Genomic DNA, 6,000 nt, shown 5'->3' on the forward strand with positions numbered 1-6,000 from the left:
TGTTTATCTCTATGATTTTAGAGGCTATAAATACCCTCTTGGGACAAGCCTAAAAATACAATTCAGATTTCACTCTTATTATTGTTTCTAGTTTTATAAAGTTCGTTCTTTTCTTTTCAAGTTTTCATTTTTATTTTATTTTAAGTTTTATTTTTAAGTTTTTAAGTTTTATTTGTTATGTTTAACTAAATTTCTTATAAGCTAAAATGCTAAGCGATGACTCAATTCAATATGTGAAAATTGAAAATCTCTTAACATCTTCAGGATGTCACTCTCAGTTTTCTGAAAGACTTTGGTAGGTAATTGACCTATCATTTTAAAATCAAAACACTTTCTTTTCAAAAAGTCGACGTTGGTGAGGATGTTGTTTTGATTTAAACTTGGGAGGAAAGATATGTAAATAGCAAATCCGACTTCCTGTGAACACACTTAGCGGCAGTCTGCAAAGGGAAATTGAGATCGGGTTCGATTCTTAAAGTGACAACATAATCCGAGTCGGACTTTTCCTAAACTAAAACTGTTTTTTGCACTAACGATGATTGTCATGGTTGGTTCAATTAAAAGTTGGATTTCCAAAGATTGACTTTTGGAAAATCGGTTACCAAAATGAAAAGCAAGTTACATGGATAATGCTTTGTAGACTATAACCGACGTGAATTTCGAAGTGAAAATCCAATTTTGATAATCATAAACGAATTGAATCAAAGCGAGGCCTGAGGCTTCTTTTTACTATAATTATTTTTCAAATCTTTGTTTACATTCTTAATTTCCGTTTTAAATTATTTTTCCTTATTCAATCGTTTTCATCAAAACCCCCTTTTTATTTACTACTTATCGCTTGGTTTAAGCAATTCAAACAGAAATTTAGGAATTTTCTAAGTCCTTGAGGATAGACCCTTATTCTCTTTACTGCATATTTCTTATATTCTATTGGGAAGAAGGAATTTATTTTGACATCAAAATGATAGTTGTCAAATTGGCGTCGTTGTCGGGGAATTCGCCAAAGTTACTATTATTTTTTGTTTGCTATTGATTAATGACCAAGACAAACTCGGGCGAATTAGTGGAGTACGACCCAGAAATCGAAGCCAGAGCTCGGAGACTTCAGGCACAGACACTTCAAGAAAAAAAGAGACAATAATTAGATCTAGAATCAAATTCAGAATCAAGCTCAAGTGAATCCGCTAATACAAAACTAAATACGATGGTCGATCCCACTATCAGAGAGTTACTCGCGACTCCTACTGAACAAGAGCCTTTGTGCATTGATTTTCCCCAAGGCGAAACTCCATACCAGTTAAAAACTTACCTTATTTATCTCCTCCCTACCTTTCTCAGATTACCAAACGAGAATCCACATAAAAGTCTCACGAAATTCCACATGGTTTGCTCCAGCATGAAACCACAAGGAGTAACTGAGGACCAAATCAAACTTATAGTTTTTCTTTTTTCCTTAGCCAATTCGGCTAAAGAATTGTTGTTTTATTTACCTCTAAATTCTATTACCACATGGGCTCAAATGACTCGACTTTTTCTTGATATGTTTTTTCCTGCTGCAAAAGCAAGTGAGTTACGAAGAAGAATACTTGGAATCAAGCAACATAAGAGAGAGTCACTCTATGACTACTGGGAGAGATTTGAAAAGTATGTGCTAATTACCCACAACATAGGTTAACTGAGCAAACACTCCATCAATACTTTTATGAAGGATTAACTCCCCTGGAAATGAAGATGATCGATGTTGTCAGCGGATGAGCTTTAGTGAACATGACCCCTACTGAGGCTATGGATTTAATTTCCACGATGGTCGTAAATTCTCAACAGTTTTGCCCAACTAATTAACCTCCTCAAAGGGATCATGAGATAAGTTCATCATCCTTAGAAAGTAAGATAGATAAATTAACTGAAGTATTCAACTATCTCGTTGCAAGAAAAATAGGACCCAACAGATTATGTGGAATATGTGCATTATCTGATCATCCACAAACGACTGTCCACTGATTCAAGATGACACATCGGCTCAAGTTAATGCAGTAGGGAACTTTCAAGGACCTCCCCAAAGGGCTTATAATCCCTATAGCAATACTTACAACCCAGGATGGAGGGATCATCCAAATATTAGTTACGCTCAAAACTCAAGGCTAAATCAAGCTTATCAATCAAGGTCACCTTCACCACCCCAACATCCGCAAAAGTCATCATTAGAATCAACCATCGAGAGGTTGGCTCTTTTTTAGGAAAAATTCCAAATTCATATTGAAGCCCACTTCCAAGAGATAGACAAGTAGATAAGCCAACTGCTAAAACTATGGGATGCTTGGAATCACACTGTAAACTTCCATCTCAAACCGAGGTGAACCGAAGGAAGAATATGTTGAAAACATTTTGATGTTTCGATATAACAAACAAAGAGTAAATTAATATTAAGATTTTATATTCGATTTCAAAAATAATATTCAATTAAAATAATCGAATATCGAAAATATTACTCCAAGTTTTCAAATGTCAATTTTACTCCTTAGTTAAGTGTAAAATTGTGTTTCAATCTTAAAATATTTTTGAAATAATTTTTACAAAGTATTTAAAACCTTAATCGAGCCAAAAATTAATTTTAAATAGGGGTGTACTGGTACACTCTTAGGATGTACCGATACCTCTAAATTTCGAATGTAACAAGGGTACTGATACACATCCTAATGTACTGATACCCCTCATGTTAAATTTGGCTCCAAGAAACATTGAATGCAATTAGTGTGCCGATACCCCTGGGAGGTACCGATATACTTGATCAAATAACAGTCGAATAATTTGAATTTTACATTGGGTGTACCGATACCCTTTGAAGGTGTACCAATACCCCTACGCTCCCAACAGATTTTTTAAATGGTATTCACACTATAACGGCTCTATTGACTTCACCAATGATCCCCAACGTTCAGAATCAATCCAAGGTGTATTTAAACAAGTTCTGAAGCCATTGATGAAGAACAAGAAACAATAATTAAGAAAGAATCAAAGAGAAAGCCTTAAACATCAAGTTTGAGCAATTCAAACTTATTTTCCATTCAATATTCATTTTGCTTTCAAGAACACCATTTGTGCTCAATTGTGTTTATTCTTGAGTGTCCTTTCTTTGTTCTAGAATTGTGCAAACATCTTGCCTTGTGAGGTTTTTCTGTAAGTTTGCGAAATTTGTAAGTTTCTCTTTGGGAGAGAGTGTTCTCAAGAATTTGGGGTATAATTCTTGAGGGATTTGTAAGGTTACTCATTGTCCTCAAAAGAAAGACAAATTAGTGAATTTGTAGGAAATCCTTAGTGTGGATAGCTAAGGTAGTGGACATAGACTTTGGTTAAGAAAGTCGAACCACTCTAAATCTCTGTACAAATATTTTCAATTTTATGTAAAAGCTTCCACCGATGTTTTAATTTCCAATTCACCCCTTTTGGTCAATTTATCTGATCGATTAACTCAATAATTGGTATCAGAGCTACACTCAATTGAAGGTTTTACCACCTCTTGAGTCAATTCAGGAAGAGTTATATCAATATTCAAGTCATCAATGGCCTCCACATCAAACTTTGACTTCATTCTTGATTCTCAGCCCGTCAACAAGCTTCTTTTCTTCAATGGAGCTAACTATACTTATTGGAAGAATAGGATGAGATACTTCATTCAAGCTAGTGACATGGGAGCATGGAAAATCGTATTGAAATGATACTCTAAACCATCCACACATCCAAAATTATGGAGTGAAGAAGAGACAAGAATGTTCCAGCTCAACTAAAAGGCTATCCATATTCTTTTATGTGCACTTGGACCAGATGAATACGGAAGAATTTCATCTTGTACAACCGCCAAGGAGATATGAGATAAACTACAACTCACTCATGAAGACACAAACGAGGTAAAAGAATCTAAAATCAGTCTTCTTACTCATAGCTATGAAAATTTCAGGATGAAACCGGATGAAGACATAAAAGCTATAACGGATAGATTTTCTGTGATTATCAATGGCCTCAAGGCATATGGAGAAATCATTCCAAACGAGAAGCTAGTGAGGAAGATAATTTATTCTCTTCCAAAAGTTTGGCAATCAAAGAAGACAACGATTATCGAAGCTAAAGATTTAAAGTCTTTAACTCTCGATGAACTCATCGTTTCTCTCCTCACGCATGAAATGATGATTCAAGATGAGGTAGACCTTGAGAAGAAGGATGAGATAAAGAATGAGACGGAGAAAAAGAAGAACGTTGGAGTTGCTCTCAAATCCACAAAAGATGAGAGTGATTCTGATGATGATGATAATGATGAAGAGATAACATTATTTGCCAAACGGTTCAGAAAATTAATGAAGCCCAACAAAGGAAGAAAATTCAAAAGAAATGAAGGCTTCAAAAATGAACCAAAGGAGAAAGACCTGATCATTTGCTATGAATGTAAGAATCACGGGCATGTTAAATACGATTGCCAACAATTAAAGAAGAATGGTCAATCAAAGAAAAAGCACAAGGCACACATGGCTACTTGGAGTAATGATGATGAATCATCAAATGAAGAGGAACAAGAAGTAGTGAACCTGTGCTTGATGGCCACCGGGGAAGATTCTCGGTAACCTCTAACTCATTTGATTTAGAAGATTATTCTTATGATGAATTATTAGAGGAATATATTGGGTTGGCTTCGGATTATGATAAATTATTTTTGAAATACAAGAAAGATATTTCAAAATTGAAAAACGAAAATAATTTCATATCCTAGACCAACAATGATCTTGAAAGTAAAATTAATGAATTGCAAATCAAAATCAAAGATTTTGAAAAGAAAAATTATGATTTGCATAATTTACTTTTAAGAGTCAACGATAATCATAAAAAAGAAATTGATGATCTTAAAACTTCTTTTAATAAAGTTGGACCAAAACATTTTGAAAAAGGAGAAAAATCAAAATCCAACTATATTAGAAAGAATTTTAAAAACTATAATCATAAAGGTCCCTAAAGAACCTCTAATGGAAAAATCATTAGAAGTATATGGGTTCCTAAAGGACTCAATACTACTAAGGATAAGGATATCCTAAATAAATTGATACACAATTGGACTAGGATTTTAGGTACTAATGAATATGGACCCAAAATAATTTGGGTACCCAAAATTAGAAATTAATCTATGTTTGTAGGAAAATGAGCATTGCTACAAGGCACGGAATAAAAGTTCAAACTCATGGTTCCTTGATAGTGGATGCTTAATGTCGTCACCGGTTTTCGTCCGGGCACGAAATATTTATTTGGCGGAAAATTTGATGTGAATAAATGGTTTTTGAAAATAATTTGGGAGTCGCCATCGGCTTTTTTGGGTCAGGTAGGTCGAATACCTAAAAATTTTTTTTTTAAAAGAGTTTTAAGAAAACATCAATTAAAAAATTGAACTGATCTGCGTTTATAACCAAAAATTCGTTCTTTTTAATAATAAAAAAGGGGATTCGTGGTCGGTTACGTTTAGGGAAGGATTAGCACCCCTACAACGCCCAAAATTGGTACTTTTTAATTATAAATTGTCTCTATTATTAAAAATTAAAAAAATTCAAAATATATTTAATTTAAATTTATATTATTTCAAAATTAAAAAAATATTTAAAAATATCGGAAAAGAACTTCTAGGTGCCTTAAGACAGCTCTTTTCTTCAATATTAAAAAATAAATAAATGACAAACATTTTTTATGACAAAAAATTTATTTTAATATAATAAGATATTTATTTATTCAAAAATATCAGAAAATGGCTTCTAGGTATCTTAAGACAGCTCTCTTCTTTGATATTAATAAAAAATATATTAATATTTTAATATTTTAAATAAAACTAAATTATAATTTTTATAATATTTAATTATTTAAAATACCAGAATAGGACATCCAGTTATATTAAGACTACCCTTTTCTTTGATATCGAAAATAAATAAACATTATTTAAAATATATATATATATATTTATATGACTAAGAT

This window comes from Hibiscus syriacus, unplaced genomic scaffold, assembly GCF_006381635.1.
Source record: "Hibiscus syriacus cultivar Baekdansim isolate YM2019G1 unplaced genomic scaffold, ASM638163v2 tig00113004_pilon, whole genome shotgun sequence".
Taxonomy (NCBI): Eukaryota; Viridiplantae; Streptophyta; class Magnoliopsida; order Malvales; family Malvaceae; genus Hibiscus; species Hibiscus syriacus.